Below are 24,305 nucleotides of genomic sequence, written 5' to 3'. Positions count from 1 at the left end.
ATGTCATTTATTTATTTTTATTTTTATTTTTTTAATATTTATTTTATTTATTTATTTTTGGCTGCATTGGGTCTTTGTTGCTGCGCACGGGCTTTCTCTAGTTGCGGTGAGCAGGGGCTACTCTTCGTTGTAGTGCGTGGGCTTCTCATTGTGGTGGCTTCTCTTGTTGCAGAGCACTGGCTCTAGGTGCGTGGGCTTCAGTAGTTGTAGCACGAGGGCTCAGTAGTTGTGGCTCACAGGCTCTAGAGCGCAGGCTCAGTAGTTGTGATGCACGGACTTAGTTGCTCCACGGCATGTGGGATCTTCCCGGACCAGGGCTTGAACCCATGTCCCCTGCATTGGCAGGTGGATTCTTAACCACTGCGCTACCAGGGAAGCCCCCCACTGCTATTTTAAATAAAAGTGTTGAGAATCACACACACACAAAAACAGGATGGTACTGGCACAAAAACAGACACATAGATCAATGCAACAGAATATAGAGCAGAAATAAACCCACACTTATATGGGCAATTAATCTATGACAAAGGCAGTAAGAATATACAATGAGGGGAAGACAGCCTCTTCAGTAAATGGTGTTGGGAAAACACAACTACATACAAAAGATCAAACTGGATTACTCTCTCACACCATGCACAAAAATAAATTCAAAATAGATTAAAGACTTAAAGGTAAGCCCTGAAACCATAAATCTTCCAGAAGAAAACACAGGCAGTATGCTCTTTAACTTCAATATTAGTAATTTTTTTTGGATATGTCTCCTCAAGCAAGGGAAACAAAAGCAAAATAAACAAATGGGACTATATCAAACTAAAATCTTTTTTTTATGTAATAATGTATATTTTAATATCAGATTTGTGTAGTGATTTAGAACAATAAATATCACACAGTGAAAAATTTATCATAAACTAAACGCAATTACAAGAGGAAACAAATGCTTATGTACACATTACCAAGGTCTTTACAGTAAATTATAGTGTACAGTTCCATCACAGCATATTTGTATACAAAGCTGCTAATGTGAACACTGAAAGAAATCTGTCATGTAGCTCTTTAATCTTGATTTAATAAAGTTTGTACAGTATCAAATAATATCAAAAGTCTAAAAAAATGCAGTGAGTTTTTATATCATGTTTATAAATTATTGTTTATATACCATAAAACAAATATGGTCAAAAGTGCAGTTTTTAAAAAAGTGGAAATTGTTATTCTTGGTAAGAACTAGAAAAATGTATTGTCCCAAATAAGAAGCAATCTAAAGGCTTATACAGTTTCTTAGGCATTTTCCTTTAACTCTCATACAACCTTGGTTACCATATCCTATAAGATAAACCAACACAAAGGGAGTGAGATAATCTTTTTATAAAAATAATAAAAAACACAGATCTAGTAATGAGAAACACTGGAAATAAATATAATGATAGGCCTCCCCCAAAATGAATTAAATGACTTTTTGCTCACAGGAATGAATGGGCTATCACTTAATGTGATAAAACTTGGGAAATTTCAAAGCATTTCTAAAAATTTTAATCTTTTTCAAGTTTTTAGGTATAACTGGCAATGGTGCATACATCCCAGGATTATGAAACTTTCTCGTATAATATAACTAAGACAAAATATGACTTAAAGGTGCTAAATCATATCACAGAAAGTAAAGACTAAGGATCCAGTGATTAAAAGGCAGCAGTATAGAAACTAGTCAAGAAGAAGCAGATGGACAGAACACAACTCTGTGTCTTAATTGGCACTTACCACAGTAACTAGTTATATTTTGACAAATTCTAGAACAAATGCCTATATTGAAATACGTGTGATACATGAACCATTTACATAAGAAACTGAAAGGGTAAAATTACTGGCTTATAAAACAAATTAAATTTAGAGAAAAGAAAAAAATAAAAGGAATGTGAAGAAAAATCTTACTTTTAAACTTACTGTGGGATCAAAATATTGACAGAGCTGTATCAATCAAGAGCAGTCTTCCTGCTGCTAAGACCGGCAGGCAGCTGAGCCTGGCGCACCACTATCCCTCATCTCTCCCTCATCTCTCCAAATGCTACTATGTAACTGGTGCTTTGTTTGTAGGACACTGAGCAATAGAGGCTTATTTTTTGTTTTTTACTGAATGGAGTAAGTTCCTTGGTTGGGTTAACATATATAGACTGCCTGAGATAATAAAAACTTCACCATTACATTAGGTTAATGGGAAGTGAAGGTCTTCCTAGTTCTGACAGGAGAAAAGGGTTGGCTGCTGAAGACAGTATGGGTGCTCTGTAGGCTACATACGTACATACTTAATAATTAATGTCACCTTCAGTAGAAGATTAAAAATCGGTGGCTAGGGTGGGAGGGAGGGAGACGCAAGAGGGAGGAGACATGGGGATATACGTATATGTATAACTGATTCACTTTGTTATAAAGCAGAAACTAACACACCACTGTAAAGCAATTATACTCCAATAAAGATGTTAAAAAAAAAAAATCGATGGCTATGGATACTTGTGCAGAATCTTCCCTCCCTCTGACAAATTTCACAGGGAATCTCTTCCATTACTCTGTCTTCTAGGGCCTGTTCAGGGCACTCACGTGCCTGCTTGAAAGTGTAGCTTCTCTTTTTGAAGGTGCTATTAAATGTTTTCATTGGCTGCGTTTGTGCAAAACTATTTCGGAAGGGAAGTTCCATGGAACTCAGGTTGGTCCTGCTTTGTTTGATGCTGGGTGCTTGCGATCCCCAGTGATGGTCGTGGATGCACGGCGACGCAGTGGAGGAGCGCCGCGTCTCCTGGTAGCTGTCCAGTTCCTCCGACAGGTCTGCAGACATCTCCTTGTCTCTCGGTGAAAACAGTTCATAATGAGGAGGATCAAACTCTTCTTGAAATCCAGTTTTATTAAAAGCAGTTTTGCAAGCCATGACCTTTTTTCAAGGCTGTTTCACTTATACTAAAATAGAAATAATGAGGACCAAGACAATCCCTGACGCAATGCCAACAATTGTTCCATGAGTTTTAGTGATTTGTTCAAACAGTCCTGCTTTTTTCTTTTCTTTACAATGATTTTCATCCCAAGGGTATGCACAGTTTTGAACCCCATTGCAGACTAAAGAATTATTGATGCACATGTTGCTATGGCAAAAGAAAGTGCTGTCTGTGCAGGGAGGCTCCACAAAGGAAGTAAAAAGCATTCTGAACGTGCTAAGCCGACTACCTTCATCAGCCCACATCCGCATCACCCCAACTCCTGTTTTAAGCGTTACCTCGTGGGCCGCAGTGCTGCAAAACCTGGCCTTCAGATTTTCAATAGAACTGCTCCCATCGTAGACTGCAACAAAGTTTCTCTTGCATTCATTTGAGCCCTCCATTTGATAATCTAGGAACCTCAACTAAATCTTATCTTTTGGAGTAGCTTTAATCAGTCCACATGCCATCAACTGCTAGGCCGGGTTTTGTTTTCTCCCCTTGTTCTACCTGACTCGAATGTACTATTCCGTCAGCTCCTGACAGCTCAAAATGGCAATCTCCTAGGTAAGTAAAGTCTGGATCTGGAATAAACGAATATTTTGCTAGAAATCCCACTCCTTCAAGTTCTTCATCAGAACTGAACTTAATCCACATGAATCTCCCTGTTGATCTAATTAATGGAGGGCTTTTCACACCACAGTAACGATCTACATGTGGAGAGAAACCAAACTTCCAAGTGATCAAACCGACATTCAAATGATGGTTCTAATATAATAATGTTCATCAAATGTCAGCTGTGTTTTTTGACTTGGAGCAGCTTCCAAAATGTAGATACATTCCTTGTTTGGTGGATATGAGTCAGGATAATTTGGTACAGCAAAATGACCTCCATTGCTGGTTCGAACCCAAAGGCCACGCTGGGTTGCAGGAATGTGCTTGATTCCAAAATTCTGTCCATCTTGGGTCTTTTGGGCCACAGCAATCCCTTCCACTACAAGTATTGTTATTAACCACACGGGACGCAGCAGAGCTGCTCCAGGGCCATGTTCCCGAGCTGTCCGGCGCTTCGCTGCGGGGCCGAGGAGGCGGCGGCGGCAGCGCGGCGGCAGCCCCGCTCCATCCCCATCGCCCGCCACCAGGTTGCTCCCCGAGGGGTAGGGCTCAGGTCCTGCGGCCCGCCTGCCCGAGCCTCCCGGCGGGCTCTTGCGCTGCCGCAGCCCCGCGACGGGCGCCGCCGCTTGCTCCGCGGCGCTCCGTCCCATCGACCGCCTCGCAGCCGGGGAGCGCGGACCGGAGGGACCCGACCTGCGCCGTCCGCCTGCGGCCGCGGCGCAGACCCCGCCCAAGTTCAAACGAAAATCTTTTGAACCGCAAAGGAAATTAGTAACAAAAGGAAAAGGCAACTTACTGAATGGGAGAAGATATTTGCAAATGATGTATCTGATAAGGGGTTAATATCCAAAATACGGAAAGAAAACATACAAGTCAACAACAACAACGACAACAAATAACATGATTAAAAATCGGCAGAGGACTCAAATAGACATTTTTGCAGAGAAGACATACAGATGGCCAATAGGCCCATGAAAAGATGCTCAACATCATTAATCATCAAGGAAATGCAAATCAAAACCACAATAAGATTACCACTGCACACCTGTCGGAATGGCTATTATCAAAAAGACAACAAAGTAACAAGTGTTGGTGAGGATGTAGAGAAAAGGGAATCCTCGTACATTGTTGGTGGAAACGTAAATTGGGGAAGCCACTATAGAAAACAACATGAAGGGTCCTCAAAAAATTAAAAATAGAAGCCCCATACGATCCAGCAATTCTACTTCTGGGCACTTATCCAAAGAAAGGAAAACACCAATTAGAAAATATATATGCATCCCTGTGTTCACTGCGGCATTATTTACAATAGACAAGAATATTGGCTATTGCATATTACTCAGCCATAAAAAAGAATGGAATCTTGTTTTTGCAGCAACATGGATGGACCTGGGGCTATTATGCTCAGTGAAATAAGTCAGATAGAGAAAAGACAAATACTGTATGATTTCACTTACATGTGGAAAATAAAAGGCAAAGCAAATGAACAAAATGAACAACTATAACAAAACAGAAACAGACTCATGGATACAGAGAACAAACAGGTGGTTGATAGAGTGGAGGGGAGTAGGGGAAGAAGAGAAATGGGTGGGAGGGATTAAGATACAAACTTCAGTTGCAAAATATATGTCACAGGTAAGAAATTCAAGTGTGAGAAATACCGTCAACAGTTATGTAATATCGTTCTACGGTGAATATCATAGCCTGATTTACTGTAGTGATTATTTTGAAGTGTATGGAAGTACTGAGTCACTATGTAGTGTGATAAGAGCTAACATAGTGCTGTAGGTCAATTATACTTCAAAAACAAACAAACAAGCTTATAGAAATAGAAATTCGATTTGTGGCCACCAGAAGCTCGGAATGGGGGGAGGGGGAATTGGATGAAGGCGGTCAAAGGGTACAAACTTCCAGTTGTAAGAGAAATAAGTGCTAGGGATGTAATGTACAACATGGTAAAGATAATTAGCACTGCTCTATGTTATGTATGAAAGTCGCTGAGAGTCAATTCTAAGAGTTCTCATCCCAAGGAAAAAAATTTTTCTGTTCCTTTAATTTTGTATCTATATGCGATGATGGGTGATCACTAAACTTATTGTGGTAAGCATCTCATGATCTAGGTAAGTCAATCACTATGCTGTCCACCTTAAGCTTATACAGTGCTGCATGTCAATTATATCTCAATAAAACTGGAAGAAACAATGGCAAATGAACACCTGAAAATTTTTTTATATTGAGTATATGTTTAATGGATCATGTTTTTGATATATTTGATTCAATAAAATATATTATTAAAATTAATTTTAACCCTCATTTTGCTTTTTTTAATATGTCTACTAAAAATCTTTCAATTACATATGTGGCTTGCATTATATTTCTATTGGATAATTCTGTACTAGACCATAAAGAAAACCTATTAAGAAATTTTTTAAAGCAGTGACCCCACAAGAAACATTCTCTGATTATAATTCAAAATCATTAGAGAAAAATAAGAGGAAGATGGCTACAATAAATCTTAACTATATGGGAATTAAGAAACAACCTTGTTAAAAAAAATAGATAGCCACTGACTCAAAGAGGAAATCAATCATGTAAATTTAAGAAAAAGAAAATGAGAGCAATTTATACCAAAATCTAAGGATTCAAGAAAATGTTTTATGTATGACCTTCAATTCTTCATTATTAAGAAAACATAAAGGAACTTAATGCTTACCTAAGGAAATTAGAAAAACAGCTATAACATAAGTCAAGGGATACAAGGATGATAGCATTAATAAAAACAATAAGCTGCAATTAATGAAATAGAAAATAAAAATAGTAAAAAGAATAAGCAAATCCAAAAGTTATTTCTTTGAGAAGACCAATAATATAATTCAACCCATCATAAACTTTACGAAGGAGAAGGAACAAAAATATTAAAACTTTAGACTTTAATCTTTCATATTTTGAGAAGAATTTCCATAAACATTTAAAGGAGTCACATCTAAGGGTAAACCAAACCAAATAAATAAGAATGACAAAATCTCAAAGTAAAAAAAAAGCTAGTGGAACAAAAAAGATAATGCTGTGCTTACGATGTATAAAACTTGAGAATTTCAGTGTAAATGATCTTTCATGTACCAAATAAATTGGCACAAACATATCTACATGCCTCCAAATGACATGTCTCCAGATGACATACCTTGTCTTGCTTGGCACCTTTTAAACAATGATAATAGATAATATTTGTGTGCTCTCTGTGACAGTGTTAAGGTCAGAATGGTTAGGTCACCCACCCAAGGTCATTCAGCTATAAAATGGTAGTGAGGATTTGAACCAATGCAGTCTACTCTACAGAATATATTCACACAGAAAAAGTAAAAAGGAAAGAGCGGCAACTGTTTTTTAAATGCCTCCCTACTTTCCCTTTCTACAAATCTAATAGATACATACATATTTTATCATTGGTCAAATGCATTGCATATGGGAAGAAAAAACAAGTAGAATAGATCCTTTATGGTGTGAGCAAAAAAGAAAAATGAAGTTAGAGTCCTGTGCAATAACATATACTACATTAATAAAAAGAGATACAAAAGTAAGAATACAAAAACTATAAGAGATCTAAAGTCATGGAAGTTAATATAAATTCAGTGACTATTACATAAAAGGGCAAAAAAGATGGCTAACTCAGTGGATTAAGAAACAAATCTGGCCCCCAAGAGTCCTATTTCAATTAAGCCCAAATATTCAGGGTTAACCTAAGAAGACTCTGAAAGGATGAGGAAAGTAGTAGTTCCTGTCATGGAAACTTGGGGTGGGGTGGCTTGGGCGGGGGTAGGTTTGGTGATGTGGTCAGCCCCTCCCAACAAACCCTTCCTCTTTGAGACTCATTTCTCAGCATCACTCTCCCCACCTTCACTGAGTTTATAGGCTCAGTTTTACCTCCTCTCTAGCCCCTGCCACTATCCTTTGATGCCCTCAGTGTCCCAAGTAGAAGACCTATCTAACATGCCATTAAACTCTGGTACATCCCCACATTTTACTCCAGACACCAACTCCTGGTCAGAAGACTTCTCATCAGCACAGCTCCATCTCTGAAAAGTTGGACTCAATTATTTCTTTCTCTGATCACAGAGACCCCAACTTCTCTCTCTGGCATTGTCTCACTTCCACTTAATATTTCGACCTCTCTGAAACTTCTGCTTCTTTTTGGTGTTTAGGTCTCCTGTGACCACACCTCCGTCCCTTCCAAGACAAAACCACTAAGAACTATCAGGTCAACAAATGTAATTTGGGACTTCCCTGGTGGCGCAGTGGTTAAGAATCCGCCTGCCAGTGAAGGGGACACGTGTTCGAGCCCTGGTCCGGCAAGATCCCACATGCCACGGAGCAACTAAGCCCATGCACCACAACTACTGAGCCTGCGCTCCAGAGCCCGCGAGCCACAACTACTGAGCCCGCGTGCCACAACTACTGAAACCCACGCACCTAGAGCCTGTGCTCCACAAGAAGAGAAGCCACCGCAATGAGAAGCCTGCTCACTGCAACAAAGAGTAGCCCCAGCTCGCCGCAACTAGAGAAAGCCCGTGTGCAGCAACAAAGACCCAATGCAGCCAAAAATAAACTAATTAATTAATTAATTTTTTTAAAAAAATGACAACAACAACAGCAAAAAAAAAACAAAGCCAGGCTTGTTAAAAAAGAAGGGTTTAAAAAAATTTTTTTAAACAAATGTAATTTGCCAGTTCTTTCATCCTTCTTTAACACCCTCAAGCAAAATCCCCTGATGGATGGATTCACAGCTCAAGGTCTCTGCTCCTACTCAGCTGGAGAAAATTGTACAACTGTTACGAACGTGCCTTTACTAAAGGGCAATCACGGTTGAATCACACCATTGCTTGTCAATCCTATTATGGACACTCACCCCTTCCTCTCATTCCTCTCAAAGACCATCGCAAACCTTTACTGCACTACTGGAGGCACTTTAACAATTTATCTCACCAAAGACTGTTAGAAGGAGAGTGAGAGGTAGAAATCTTTAAAAAGATCAGTAGATAAATAAGCACCTGGAAGTAAATTGTTTTTTAAAAAAATGTGTTCCGCTTGGAACACTGATTGAATAAAAGCACCAATACAGACCCGAGATAATGGTTTCCTGTTGGCACAGTTGATACCCCCAATGAAGACCATGTTGGGCATGATTGGCCGGGGGTAGTCCATCACAAAGTCTCCTCTGAACAGCCAAATGGATGCAGAGCCAAAAATATCCACCAGCGACACCTCTCTGTGAAGAAGTTCAGAGGCCATATGTGCATAAGGAGGGAAAGAAACTTGGCAAATGTACTTGAGGGTCAAAGGGTAGAGCATGTTCTTGACCCTTTGGAAGAATGTCATGTGGTCTGAATTCATTGTTAATAACCTAGGAACATACGAAAAAGGGTTTGGGCACGCTGTGCCCTCAATATCTAAGTCACATGGAATGGAACGCAAAAAAAACACAGCCGGAACCGACAGGTACTTAGCCAGCACCGCTCCGCAGGGGTAAACGGGGTCCGTTAAAACCACATCAAAGGAACTGGCATTCAGGTGCCTGATCAGGTCCTTGTTATACAATAGTTCCTCACAAGACCTTTGAAAGACCAAAGACATATTTTTCAAAGAGGCCATAGTTTCCAAAAACAGTGTTAGAAAATGTGTTCTTTCAAAAAACAGATGAATCTTGCCTGTCATGATGTAATCAAATTCATCCTGGGTGTATGGAATGGCATAGGTTTTCATGGTGAAAAAGTCCTCTGCCTTGATGTGCATATTCACCTCAGGAGAAAGGACCACTGCTTGGTGGCCTCTGGCATGGAGCTCCCGCACGGCCTCCCGCATGCTGAGCCAGTGGCTGCCCTCCATGGGGACCACCAGCACCTTCCCAGCCTCGGCCCATCGCCCGACCCACAGGCAGAGCAAGAGGCCAGGGAGCACCTGCCAGGGAAGCTGCAGTCCCAGGGACATCTCTGCAGAAGCCAAAAGCAGCTGACTTTCCGTTCAGGCTGTGCCGCCTGCATTTGTTTTCTTTATCTTATCATCAGGCCACTTAAGCAAAATGGCATGTAATTGGAAGGCAGTGCTCCCTCCTTACATTAATCATTACAGAATAAGTCTATCCCTGTGTTTCATCACCTCTGCTTTCACCCGGGGAAAGACCGCTCCCCCTTATCTTGGAAAAACTCATCTGACTCTGCTGTTCCCTCTGGGGAGCATTCAAGTTCACTCTCTTGTTTTTCATCCAATGCCCAAAGCAAGGCTGTGCCTGCGCATTCCCTTTGATCACCTCCTATTTCTCTGTTAACCATGTTCTATGGGGCTGTGACTGAGCTCTGAGGAGTCACCTACGCCCTAGTCCCAGCCAGAACCTCTCTGCTGGATGTGACCTTATTTGATAACTCTTTCAACTCTTTCCCCCAATCATGGGTGAACACAGAGCACATCCAGGGAAATATATAACATTGCCAAGACAGCTTTCTCTCAGCGGGGAGGGGATGCCGGCTGTCCGTTTTGTTCCCGTTCCACATGGGGACACCTCTTGCAATGTTCAGGGCAGAGTCTATTGAAGTGGCTGTCAGCTATGGAAATATCTGGAGGGATTCCGGAGGAAGGACAGCAGAAGGGTTGGTTGAGAATTCTGTATCTACCTCGTGGAATAGGGGTTGCCATTATCTAAGGCGTCAGTGGACAAGGCAACCCTTAGCAATGACAGAGTGGATTCAGAGAGCGCCGTCCCCTGGCCTCGGAGCAGGCTCTCTGAATTCCTCTTCTGATGCTGGAGGCTCCAGTCTTCTGCTACTCTGTTTAGGGACTGCGGTGTACATTAATCTGGGCCTTTGATACATCTTATAGTTTATGTTCAGATTCTGCTCCAAGGTCATTTACAGTCCTAAGTCCTGATAAGGACAGATTCCTCCAGAACAGAGGGGCTCCATAATTTGTGGGACCTTCTGAGGTGGGGCCCATGAGTCCGGCCCTGCTACAGAGACTGATGCCCGCATGTGCTCAGCAAGATACTGACATCTCCGTGTCCCGTCTGCCCTGGGGATGGTGCGGGAGGGCTCCTTGGGCTGCCCAGCTCTCTCTCTCTCACTGAGCACGCTCTTCTGCATCCATGGCTTCTGCCATAGCGACATCCTGTCCCAGGCCGCAGGACCGGCCAGGCTGAGGCTTCCCTTTTGGAGAAAGTTACCCCCATTAGGGATCCACCACTGAGCAAACACGTGCACGCCAAGACGCCTCCTGTGTCATACCAGCTGCCACTGTGCAGGGAGCGTTTGCTTTAACCATCCTTGGAGGCTGTGAGTCCAGGGTCCTGCTTCTCTCATTTCCCCTCCAACAGCAACATCTCTGCCCTCTTTTTCTGGATCCTCTTTCTGTCCCAGCCACATAACTGCATGTTTTCCCCAAGGCTCAGTTTCTGTCCTCTACTCCCAGGTTAAATCCTATCATTTCTGTCCCCCATTCATTTCCACAAACTGCCATGCAGAACTTCTTGAGAGTGTAGGATCAAGGCTGCTCATTTGCTACTTTCAGGGTATAAGGATATGCTAGGGAAGGGAGCAGGGCCGCCGGGAGGGTGGGACTTCAAGCTTGTTTTTGCTGCTGCAGCTGCTGTCAGTGTTGTTAGCAAGAGAAGCTGCTGTTTGGGTTTCCAGCCACCAGTGAATCTAGCGACACCCTATCTGGTGGCAGAAGCAGCAAGTTAGCAGAGTTGTATCCCCTTCGTTCTGCTAAGAGCTCAGTAGCCCCTGTTACTGGTCTGGCTCTGACTGCAATGGACACCTGTCAGCGAGTATCCAGGGCAACATTCTGGCTTTCCTCACTGTGATCAGCTGCCGTGTGTTTGCCACTCAACCTAATACAGAGGCTATAAGCCAAGTTAGGATACACAGTGCACTTAGGGGATTGGAAAGGGTGGTGGTGTTTTCTCTGCTCCAGTTAGAGATATCAATCTAGACTAGAATAAAATAAATGAAGAGGCATACAACATCCTGCGTGGGAAGATTTAACATTCCAACACTCTTGATTTTGCCCCCAATTAAGCTATAGATGTAATGGCAGGCCAAGCAAAATCTCCCTGGGATTTGTAATATGACCAAAAATATATATATATTTAAATTCACCTAGAAGTATTTCTGGCTTCCGGTAGGAGTAGCTCCTATCAGTCCAATGCTCCCACACATAATGATTATAATCTCCTGGGAAATTTTTTTTTTTGCCTCTGCCACACGGCTTGTGGGATTGACTGGGGATCAAACCCTGCCCCAGCTGTGGGAGCTCCGGGTCCTAACCATTGGACCGCCAGGGAATTCCCAGGAAGTATTTCTTTTTGAAAGGCTATCTGAAGGCACTGGAGAGCAAGCCAAAGCAGTGGAGGTTGAAAGGGATGAAGGAGACAGCAGATGGCATGGGAGCCCCAGGGTGGCCAAGAGCCAAAGGAGAGTTTCCCCGCTCTTCTTAGCACCCACCTCTCCTACTCTGCCCTCGCCCAATGCACCAGCTCTTACCTCTCAACAGGGAGACTATCCACAACCCATTTGTGCCCATGTGGTCAGAAAGTAGCCAGCACCTCAGTCAGCCCATCAGACCCAGGGAGCCGGCATCACCCTGGGGCAGTGGAGTTGACAAGCCCCTAATGTCTCCACCAAGCTGTGGTGTGTTTCCTTGGCAATCCTGCATCATCCCTGGAGGCTGTGCGTCCAGGGTCCTGGTTCTCTTATTTCCCCTCCAACAGCAACATCTATGCTCTCTTTTTCTGTCCCAGCCACATAACTGCAGGTTTTCCCCAAGGCTCAGTTTCTGATCTCTACTCCCAGCTTATATCCTATCATATCTGTCAAGCAGATTACAGAGCACTGGTCCCCAATCCCAGAGCAGGACACCAACTACATGGAGAATAGCAAAGATCATCACTATGCCAGCCGCCAGGAATAGAAGTACAAACACCTCTGCCCACTACATGTCGGTATCTGAGTCGCCAAGAAGAACACAGTGCAGTCACACACCAGATGGGACAACACTTTACTTATGCAGAGAAGACACAGAGCAAGGTCACCTCCAACAGTGGGCATCAGTCTTCCACGGCCAGTCCGTCTCCCCTGATGCCTGATGCAGGGCAATTTGCCTACATGCCTCCCCCCTGTGCCGCGGTGGAAAGACCCCATCCCCTCTCCGAGGAGGACAGATGTAACAGTAGGGTTGGCCAAGTGCCATAAGATGCACGCACTTCAAACAAAGACAAAAGAGCAGTCATTGAAACTGAAACAGGGAAAGATACTCCCACACAAGGTGATAAGCCAGGCATAGGCTCTTGGTAAGGAAGAGTTCTAAGCCAAGGCCCATTCTTATGCCACCAAGTGAGGGCCAAAACACTGCATGCATGAGACTGCCTTTCCCAACACCAATTTTTATGGCTTTTTACAAGAGGGCAAGTCATAGTTGGTGCTTTGATGGGCCCCACGTGCACAGAGGCATGGACATGGCAGGAAGCATTCCTAACAGTAAGAGAACTGTACACCTTGGGAAACTCATGAAGCATACAAGAGCAGGACGCAGGAGGCTGAAAACGGAGAGGGCTGTATTCACCTCTAGGGCTGCTGTAACAAAGTGCCCCAAACTGGGTGACTTAGAATAACAGAAATGTATTGTCTCACATTCTGAGGGCACGGTCCAAATCAAGGTGTCAGCAAGGCCACGCTCCCGCTGAGGGCTCTGAAGGAGAATCTTCCCTTGCCTCTTCCAGCTTCTGGTGTTTGCCTGCAACCTTGGTCTTCCTTGGCTTATAGGTGCATCACTCTTCCCATCTTCCCCCTGGGTGTCTTTACATTATCTTCTTTCTGTGCATGTCTGTCTCTGTGGCTAAATCTCTTTTCATGAGGACACTGGTCATATTAGATTAGGGTCAACCCAAATGACCTCATTTAACTTGACTACCTCTGTAAACACACTGTGTCCAAACAAGCTCATATTCTGAGGTGCTAAGGGTTAGGACTACAACATATCTTTTGTGGCCCCTGAGGGGGCCACAATTCAACTTTTAACTAGGGACCACAAGTTGGGGGCTTGAGCTTCATCCCGAAGTCTCGGGCAACAACTAAAGTTGTTGTGGCCTGGCCAAGTTTGTGGGGTTTTGTGGGGTTTTTTAAATTTATTTATTTATTTATTTATTTATGGCTGTGTTGGGTCTTCGTTTCTGTGCGAGGGCTTTCTCCAACTGTGGCAAGCGGGGGCCACTCTTCATCGCGGTGCACGGGCCTCTCATTGTCCCGGCCTCTCCCGTTGTGGAGCACAGGCTCCAGACGCGCAGGCTCAGTAGTTGTGGCTCACGGGCTTAGTTGCTCCGCGGCACGTGGGATCTTCCCAGACCAGGGCTCGAACCCGTGTTCCCTGCATTGGCAGGCAGATTCTCAACCACTGCGCCACCAGGGAAGCCCCAAGTTTGTGTTTTTTAAAAGTCCCTTTTGCAAAGAAGTAGGGAATAGTTCAGAGGGGTCAACCTGGACCCCAGGTGTCATATTCAGGTGTGAGGTGAGGGCCTGAATCACAGTTGCAGGAGCACTGGAGACAGAACAGATGTGAGAGGCAGTACAGGAAGCATCTGCTAGGGGGCGCTCACAGAGGACAGCGCATGAAGGATGGGTCCAGAGAAGGCAGGGACAGGGCTGCAGAGGGCATCCCGCACTGCCCAGGGGAGGATGGTCTGGATCTGGAAGTTGTGCGTAGACTGGGCACTAGAAAGGGGTTCTTAGCTAGGGGTGAAATATTTCAGCCCCTGAACTACTCCCCCAAACCAATTAAAATGTCTGTGCGTATTGGGGTGAGGGCAGGGACACACCTGCAGAGGAGTGAGATTGTTCTTGTCCCACTAAAGGGCTCTCTCCCATTCTACATTAATGCAGGGGCACTTTACTTAGACGTTGGTGTCATCTGATCTCTACTTGCACTTCTTGTACTCGGAGCCCCTGGGGAGAGCTGGACCCCTGGGAGGATGGTGGTACCTTCACAGAGATGCGGGCCCTGGGGAGAAGCAGGGCTGTGGGGAGGGAGCAGCAGGTGTTCCCTGTGTCTGTGAAACACCAGGAGGACATGTCCAAGGTAGTTGGCTTCACGGATCTGGAGCAGAGGAGGGGTCTGGATTGCACGGATGGACTTGGAACCATCAGGATATGGTGGTGATTGACGCCAGGGGTGTGGGTGAGGTCACCCCACAAAGGCCAGAAATAGAAAACGACATCTCTCGAGCCTGACCTCTGAGAGATGGTATTCCCCACTGCCACTCTCATAAACCTAAACAGAAAAACTAAAACTATTTAAACTTTTTGAAGAAAACATAGGACCAAATCTTCACACCTTAGGATAGGCAAAGATTTCTTAGGACACAAAAAGTACAAACTATTAAAAAATTGATTAGTCGGACTTTATCAAAATTTAAAACTTTTGCTCTTTGAAAGACATTATTTTAAAAATGTAATATAAACCACACACCTGGAGAAAACATCAGCAAAACATGTATCTGACAAAGGACGTGTATCCAGAACATATAAAGAGCTCTTACAGCTCAAAAATAAGAAGACAACTACCCCAATAAAAATAAGCAGAAGATTTGAAGGGACACTGTTTTCTTCAAAGATATGCATGTGATCAGTAAGCACATGCAAAGATGTTCATCGTCAGCAGTCATAAAGAAATGCAAATTAGGGAGTTCCTTGGTGGCCTAGTGGTTAGGATTCGGCGCTTTCACTGCTGTGGCCCAGGTTCAATCCCTGGTCCGGGAACTGAGATACCGCAAGCCACGCAGTGTGACCAAAAAAGAAGGAAGGAATGAAAGAAGGAAAGAAAGAAAGAAATGAAAATTAAAGCCACAATGAAATTCTACTACGCATCCACAAGAGTGGTTAAGATATAAAAAACTGATAATCGCAAGTGTCAGCAAGAATGTAAAGGCAGGAATGTAAAATAGTACAATTACTTTAAAAAACAGTTTGGCTGTTTCTTATAAAGTTTACATACACCTACCATACAACCCAGCAATCCTGCTTCTAAGTATTTACCCAAGAAATACAAAACGATTTATTCACATAAACACATGTACTCAAATATTCATAGCAGCTTTTTTCCATTCATATTTGTATAATTCCATTCAGATGAAACTCTAGAAAAGAGTATTCTAATCTCAGTGACAGATACCAGATCAGTGGTTGCCTAAGGTCTAGGGAAGGTGTTGGTTGACTGGGATAGAACACAAGGCCAGTTACTGGAGTGATGGAAGTGTCCCATATCTTGACTGTGGTGACAGTTACATGGGTATATAAAATTATAACTCAGAAATGTACAGTTAAAATGGTGCATTTTATTACATGTAAATAATACCTCAATAGCATTAATTGTTTTAAAAATAGCATAAATTGAAAAGATACAGTGCAATGGCAAAAGAATAAAACTTTCCAGAGCTGATAAAGACCAAAATCTACCATGGAAAGACCTATATATTCTAAGAAACATTAATAGAAAAATACCAGACTTCCCTGGCGGTCCAGTGGTTAAGACTGCGCTTCCACTGCAGGCGGCGTGGGTTTGACCCCTGGTCAGGGAAATAAGATCCCACATGCCGCGTGGTGCAGCCAAAAAATAATAATAATAATAAAAATTAAAAAAGGAAACGGCTGTCCTTAAAAAAAAAAGAACGAGAGAAAGAAAAATACCCATAGCCAATAGTATTTCTTTCACTTGCTGGGGAATTTGTTAAATTTCAAGTTTAAATTTAAAAGTATCTACAAGTATCACAATAGGGAAAAAAATACCTAAAAGAGAACAAAGATCAAAGACTTCAAATACAAAATGCTTATAAGCCCCAAAATGATTGCCTTAAAAGTTGGCAGATCATCCTTTCCTGGGGACATTCCTATTTAGTACCCACCCACTTTTTCTTAAAATAAACTCAGATTAGGACACAGAGAAATCTATATGATAATAGATTTATAAGATAAACTAGCAATAAAAAACCTGACATCTAAATTGAAAACATCTTTAATTTGTCCAGTGTGGAAAGTCATTAGGAAGTGACTCATCCCAGCGATCTCCCCTGGACTTCAGGTGAGGCTCCGCGAGAGCTGCTCTGGGATAGAACATGTGACCTAGGCCTCAACCGATTAGCACATCTCATCCCTTCGGCCACAGTGATTAGTGCAGAGATGGACATGTCACTTAATGAGACCCAATGAGGCAGAAGAACTTTACTAGGAATCCTGGGAAAAGGACTCCGGCTAGAGCCCCAGGTGCTTGGGTATCATGACACCCAGAAGGATACCATCAGAAGCAGATACAAGAATTAAAGGTGAAAAATGGGTCCTGGTGTCTTGGTTTGATCCCTGGAGCAAGCCACACCTAATCAGTATACCCTGAGATTTTCCCAGTATTTGAGCCAATAAAATTGCAAGCAACGAAAAGCCTTCCAACAAATTCACTGAGTCAAGAATATGGTGGGGTTACCCGAAGAGCTAATAGGATCAGAGGTGGCATTGGTTATATTCATTGAGGGAGGTCAGCTCCAGCTCTCTTCTTCACTGGTCAAACAACTTAATTTTTTAAAAAAAGATAAACAGTTAATGAGGGAAATGCAAATTAAGATAACCTTGAGATATTTTTCACCTATTGGATTGGCAAAAACCTAAAGTCTGAAGATAAGTGTGAGCAAGAATTTGAAGAAAAGGGTATACTTATACATTGCTGGAGGGAGAGTAAATTGTTAATACTTACTGACATTTAAAATTCACCTCGGGCTTCCCTGGTGGCGCAGTGGTTGAGAATCCGCCTGCCAATGCAGGGAACATGGGTTCGATCCCTGGTCCGGGAAGATCCTACATGCCGCAGAGCAACTAAGCCCATGTGCCTTCCTCACTTACCAGAGCTGTGACCATGGGCAACTCGCTCAACCTCTCTGTGCCGCAGTTTCATTATCTGCAAAACGGGGCTAATAACAATGTTAACCTATGTAGGCTTTTGTTATATTTAATTTCTAAACTCTCCCTAAGGGGACTCTATCCATCTGAGGGTTAAATAATTCATAGGAGGCTCCCAACAAGAGGAGAATATTGACATCTGATCATGTTGTTTTGAAAAGAGCCTGATCTCATCGTTACTGTTAATATTGTGAAGGTTGGAAATAATCGTACTGGGAAATACCTAGCACCACGCAGTTATGGCAGTTACAGCTGTCACTGATTCTTTGCCAGACACCTGGCACTCTACATGCATTACCGTTTCTGATCTGGAAAAGAGCTGTGTGTGGTGCTACTATTTTATCCCTATTTAACCTATTTAGAAACAGTGGTTCTTACCCAAGGTGATGTCGCTGCTAAGTGTCAGAGCTGGGGTATTTACTGGCATGAAAAATCTAAAACATTTACTTTCTGGCCCTTTACATAAAGTTTTCCTGATATAACATCTTGAATTTACACAAACAAAATAATATGTTCTCTGCTCCAAAAACACTTAAATTCACTTTTAGCACATGTATGACGGTAAGTGCTTAATTATTTTTATTCCAAAAAAATTTCCTCGTAAAAATGGGGTGCTTTATACAAGTCTGTACATTCTACAGCCCAACCAATATTTTGATTCTCGTTTTCTTGCATTCAGTCATGCTAAATAAATCCAACATTATCATCTGTGTGTGGGGGGGGGGGCGGTGTGTACCCAGTCTGGGTGAAACTTCCTCATCTATGTGAGGATCCAGGGGTCCCCAGGGGGCAAGGCAAGGTGAACAGAGGCCCTTATAAAATGCTGTCCTAGCCAGACTTGATTCATGCTCTAAGTAGTAGGAGTTACATAAGCAGAGTGTCCATAACATATATTCACTGAGTACCTAATCCATCTGTAACCTCTCCTTAGTTCGAAGGGGAAAAAGAGAATATGACTATATTATAAAATGTACTGAGCCTTATAAGCAGCCAGATCAATAGATAAAAATAAATAGGACTTCCCTAATAAAATAATAGGCTGAGATAAGCATTTCATCTGGATTTAGAGACTCTGCATTTGCCAGGAATATTACTCCTGTATTTGAAAGTACCTTTTCAATTGCAAGTGATTGAACTCCAATTCAAACTGTCTGGACCAACTATTCAACATTATTCATAAACTATTGAATAATTGTTATTGAACTAATGACTCAATGATGTTTTGAAGGTATATGTTTCAGTGAAACAAAATAAGAGGTATGAATATGGGAGGTTATTATTTGCAGACAATATTGTATACATAAAAAAACTTACAAACTACTAAGAGTGATTAGTAGTATGGCTAGATCAAAATAAATGTGCAAAAAGCAAAGCTATACTTTAATTACCACTTCAAAATAGAAATGAAAATATACTCTGTTCACAATAGTTTCCAAAGTAATAAAATGCCTAGGAATAAATTTTAATAAGAAAAAATAAAAGACATACAAAGAAAAATGCAAGTTTTCATTGGTAGACTTAAAACAAGATCTGATTAAGTAAAGAGAAGTACTATATTCTGAATAGGAAAAGCATAGCAAAAAGATGTCTCTCATTCTATTTATTGGGTCAACCAACCTTCTGGGACTACTACCCCACCCGTCTACACCCACCTCGTAGCTCTCAATAAATGTGGAATAGCCATTCCCTTATGAGCCAGCACCATGGTTATAGGTTTCCATAACAAAGCAAAAGCATTTTTGGCCCACTTCTTAGCACAAGGCACACCCACCCTCCTCATCCCTATGCTAGTGATTATCGAACTATCAGCCTGTTTATCCAGCCAGTAGCACTAGCTGTGCGATTAATAGCCAATATTACAGCAGGTCATGTATTAATACACCTAATCGGAGGAACAATCTTAGTGCTAATAAGCATCAACACCATCACAGCTTTCATTACATTCATTGTTCTCACCCTACTCACTAGCCTCGAATTTGCCGTTGCTATAATTCCAGCCTATATATTTACCCTCTTAGTATGCTTATATCTCCATGACAACACATAATGACCCACCAGACCCACGCGTATCACATAGTAAACCCCAGTCCTTGACCCCTTACAGGAGCCCTTTCAGCCCTCCTCATAACGTCGGGCCTAATCATGTGATTCCACTTCAACTCAATAATTATACTAATATTAGGCCTACTAACCAACACTCTGACAATATATCAGTGATGACGAGATGTTATTCGAGGAAGCACCTTCCAAGGCCATCACACACCAATCGTCCAAAAGGGACTTCGATAGGGAATAATCTTATTTATCGTCTCAGAAGTCCTCTTTTTTACCGGCTTCTTTTGAGCCTTCTATCACTCAAGCCTCGCCCCTACCCCTGAATTAGGCGGGTGCTGGGCGCCAACAGGCATTCGCCCTCCAAACTCCCTAGAGGTGCCGCTTCTCAACCCTTCCATGCTATTAGCCTCTGGGTGTCTATCACCCGGGCCCACCACAGCCCTACGGAAGGAAATCGCAAGCACGTACTCCAAGCCCTCTTTATTACAATTGCCCTTGGCGTCTATTTCACACCCCTACAAGCCTCAGAGTATTACAAAGCCCCATTTACATCTCAGATAGGGTATATGGGTCAACTTTCTTCATAGCCACAGGATTCCACAGACTGCACATAATCATTGGGTCCACCTTCCTTATTGTTTGTTTCCTGCACCAATTAAAATTTCACTTCACATCCAACCACCACTTCGGCTTTGAAGCCGCTGCTTGATACTGATATTTTGTAGATGTTTTATGACTATTCCTTTACGTATCTATTGATGAGGCTCATAATTCTTATAGTATTAATTGGTGCAACTGACTTCTAATCAGTTAGTTTTGGTACACCCCGAAAAAGAATAATAAACTTAATACTGACCCTATTAACACATACTGCACTGGCCTCATTGCTTGTACTCATCGCCTTCTGACTCTCCCAGCTAAACACTTACACAGAGAAAACAAGCCCTTATGAATGCACATTGGACCCTATAGGATCCGTCCGCCTGCCTTTTTCCATAAAATTTTTCCTAGTAGCAATCAAATTCCTCCTTTTCCACCTAGAAATTGCCCTCCTACTGTCCCTCCCCTGAGCAACTCAAACAAGTAATCTAAAAACAATACTCACCATGATTTTACTTTTAATCTCATTATTGGCAATTAGCCTGGCCTACACGTGAACTCAAAAAGGACTGGAATGGACTGAACTAAACTGTATTTAGTTTAAAACAAAACAAATTATTTTGACTAAACTCATAATTACCAAGTGTCTTTAGTGTATATAAATATTATTATAGCTTTCACTATATCCCTTATAGGATTACTAATATATCTATCCCACCTAATATCCTCACTACTATGTCTAGAAGGCATAATATTATCACTATTCATCCTGGCGACCCTAACAATCCTAAATTCACACTTCACCTTAGCCAGCATAATACCCATCCTCTTGCTGGTGTTCGCAGCCTGCGAGGCAGCACGCAGATTAGCCTTATTGGTAATAGTATCAAATACCTATGGCACCGATTACGTACAAAACCTTAACCTCCTCCAATGCTAAAATTTATTATCCCCACAATTATACTAATACCCCTAACTTGACTATCAAAAAGCAACATAATCTGAATTAACTCCACAACCCATAGTCTGCTAATTAGTCTCACAAGCCTACTTCTTCTTAATCAATTCAATGACAATAGCCTTAATTTCTCATTCATATTCTTTTCCGACTCCCTATCCGAACCATTACTGATCCTAACAATGTGGCTCCTTTCCCTAATGCTAATAGCCAGTCAATCTCACCTTTCTCAAAGGAGTAAAAATATTTTACATAATAGTAACAGAACCCTAATGGTTTATTTTTATATTTTGGACTAGATAAAACAATTTTCAATTTTGTGAAGGAGAATAAATTATGAGAATCACTAAGAAAACTTGGAAAAAAAAGAATAATGAGTATGGGGCATGCCCTACCAGATATTAAAACTTACTACAAAGCTATTATAATCAAAATATGGTCCTGGCACATGAATAGATAAATAAATCAGTGGAGCAAGACTGGAAGTTCAAAAGCAGATGCAAATAAATATGGGAATTTAAAATATGATAATGATGCATTTCAATTCAATGAATGAAGGAGGATTTTTTATTAAATGATGTTGGGATAATGGACTAGTTTAGGAAAAATAATGAAGTTAGATCCTTATACCATGCAAAGTTCTTATTATAAGAAATAAAACTATTAACATTGGTGGAATTAAAACATTAAGACATAATATAGAAAAAATTGCTTATATATGTCAGACTTGGAAAGATCTAAACAAGCTGAAATCCAGAAACCATTAAAGGAAAAGTCAACCAGTTTGACTACCCAAAAATGAAAGTCCCGTATGAGGAAAGATGAAAGATAGCCAAGGAAAAAAATATTTGCAGCACATATAAAAAACTAAGTATTAATATTCCTAATACTCAAGAGACATAATAATTAGCTATAAAAAGAAAGTTCTATAAAAATGATTAGAGAATGTGAATACATAACTCACAAAAGAGGAAATACAAATGGCCAGTATATCTAAGAAAATAGGAAACAAAAATTGATGCAGCTATGTAGAATTATTTTGCTAAAAATTTTAAACTTTGACAACTTCTGGAGGTGGAGGGGGTATAGAAAAACAGAGCTCTTGTATACTTTTGACCAAAGTGTCAGGTTGTTCAATATTTTGAAAGCAATTTGTTGAATTCATTAAAATATAGTATGTATATACTATTTGACCCAGCAACACTACTCCTAAGGACTCTAGCTTACAGAGACAAGAACATAGAAACATAGAAATATATGAAGGTAAAGAAATTAAGAATGTTAATACAGTCTTGCTTATAAAAGAAAAAATGGGAAAAGCTATCAATATCTGTCAATATTGGTTAGTTAAATAAATATGGTACATCCAAAGTAAAGAATTTTATGCAACTATTAAAAAGAATGTGACAGATTTGTATGTACTGACTGTAAAGATGTCCACAATTTATTGGCAATTGAAAAAAAGCAAGGTAAAGAACAATATATCCAGTCTGATACTAGATTGTATTTTAATAAGTGGGTGTGAGAATTTACATTAGATATATGCGCTTATATTAAATAATATTAAATAATTTCAGAAAAATTGGAAAAGATACATACAAAACGGCTAAAAGCATTTTCCTGTAGGGGGTGGCATTGGATTAACAAAAGGGAAGTTTCATTTCTTACTGTATTTTTCAGTATTTTTCCTAAAACAGGATTTAAAAATGCAGCCTGGAAATTATATACAATTACATCAATTGTATACACATACATATCATAGAAGACAGCTTTGTAAAATTTGATGATGCACAATTAAATGAACTGGCACAAAATAGTTTGTTCAACTGGAGAGAAATTACAAATGCAAAGGATATAAATGACAAATCACAGTTTAATAAGGAATCTTTTTTTTTTTTAATGTCCAAAGCCTGATTAATTCTTAATATGCTAAAGGAGAAGTAACTTACCTTTGACAACAGCTTTCCCTCATAGCAGTTGATGCCACCGATGAAGACCATGTTGGGCATCACAGGTTTGGGATAGTTCAAAACAAAGTCACGTCGTAACAACCAAATTGATATTTGGCTGAAGAGATCAGATGCTGTGACAGTTGTCTGGAGAATCTCAGAGGCAATTTCTACAACATTTTTGAAAAAATAGTGGCAAAATAAACGTTCCTCCAAGTGCCGGATATGATTCCACAGTCTCTGTCCGAAAGTCATGACATCGGAGAACCCTGAGAAATCTCTAGGAACGTAAGAAAGAGCCATGGGACACTGAGTGCTTTCTTCAAGATAATGGCAAAATACTCCCCTGGTGAAGACCACAGATGGGAGTGAAAGATATTTGGCTACAATTAAGCCACACATATCAAAAGGATCTAGAAACACTGCATCAAAAGAACTCTCTTTTAAGTATTTTACTAATTTTGTGTCCTCAAACAAACTCTTACAATGTGAAAAAAAGTAGTCAAAAGCTTTGTTGGATGAACTCATCAACATAAGAAGTAGACTTCGTGGCTGAGCTTTCCAGTGAAAATCGGAGAACTTCTGGAACTCACTATTCAAATTCTCCAGAATGTAAGACGTGGAATAAGTCTTTACCGTAAGATTGAATGAACTTCCCAGGTACCAACTCACCTCTGGTATGACTAAGACCACCTCATGCCCTCTGTGGGCAAGTTTCTCCACGACCGGACGCATGGTAAACCAGTGGCTCCCATCCATGGGTACTACCAGCAGCTTGCCTGCCTCAGCAAAGCCAGGTGTCAGCAGCAGACATATGCACAGGGGAAGGAAGCCGGTTAAAATCGCAGGTGCCATCTGTTAACTGCAGCCCAGAGCAATCCAGCTGCCTGGATTCTAAGCTCATGTAACAGGAGCGGCATAAGTACAGGCACAAAACCTGCCTCAGGAGAGGGCGTGTATTTAGACATTCATAAAAAAAAAAAAAAAAAATTACACTCACTGCCAATGAATTACTCATAAGGATGATAATGAATGAGAAGCATTTGCTGAAACAGGTAGTAGTATGTTTTCCAGATGAGATAGCTTTTGATCTTTACCATGAGCAGAGACATTGCACTGTAATGCCCTTTTAGAAACAGAATTATTAAACAATGCTCTTGGAACCTAAGGACTCAGAATGATAAAAAAAAAGAGGGTA

The 24,305-nt window shown here is 41.3% G+C and overlaps 2 pseudogenes; one reads left to right on the top strand and one right to left on the bottom strand.

Annotated features, from left to right (window-relative positions):
- Positions 1-2,481: 2,481 nt before the first annotated feature.
- On the bottom strand, positions 2,482-4,002 carry LOC133092134 (neuropilin and tolloid-like protein 2; annotated as a pseudogene).
- A 15,127-nt stretch (positions 4,003-19,129) lies between these two features.
- LOC133090357 (ATP synthase subunit a-like) lies at positions 19,130-19,592 on the top strand (annotated as a pseudogene).
- The last annotated feature ends 4,713 nt before the right edge of the window (positions 19,593-24,305 follow it).

The sequence above is a fragment of the Eubalaena glacialis genome, chromosome 1 (assembly GCF_028564815.1).
Source record: "Eubalaena glacialis isolate mEubGla1 chromosome 1, mEubGla1.1.hap2.+ XY, whole genome shotgun sequence".
Classification (NCBI taxonomy): Eukaryota; Metazoa; Chordata; class Mammalia; order Artiodactyla; family Balaenidae; genus Eubalaena; species Eubalaena glacialis.
This window is presented reverse-complemented; position numbering and strand designations above follow the sequence as displayed.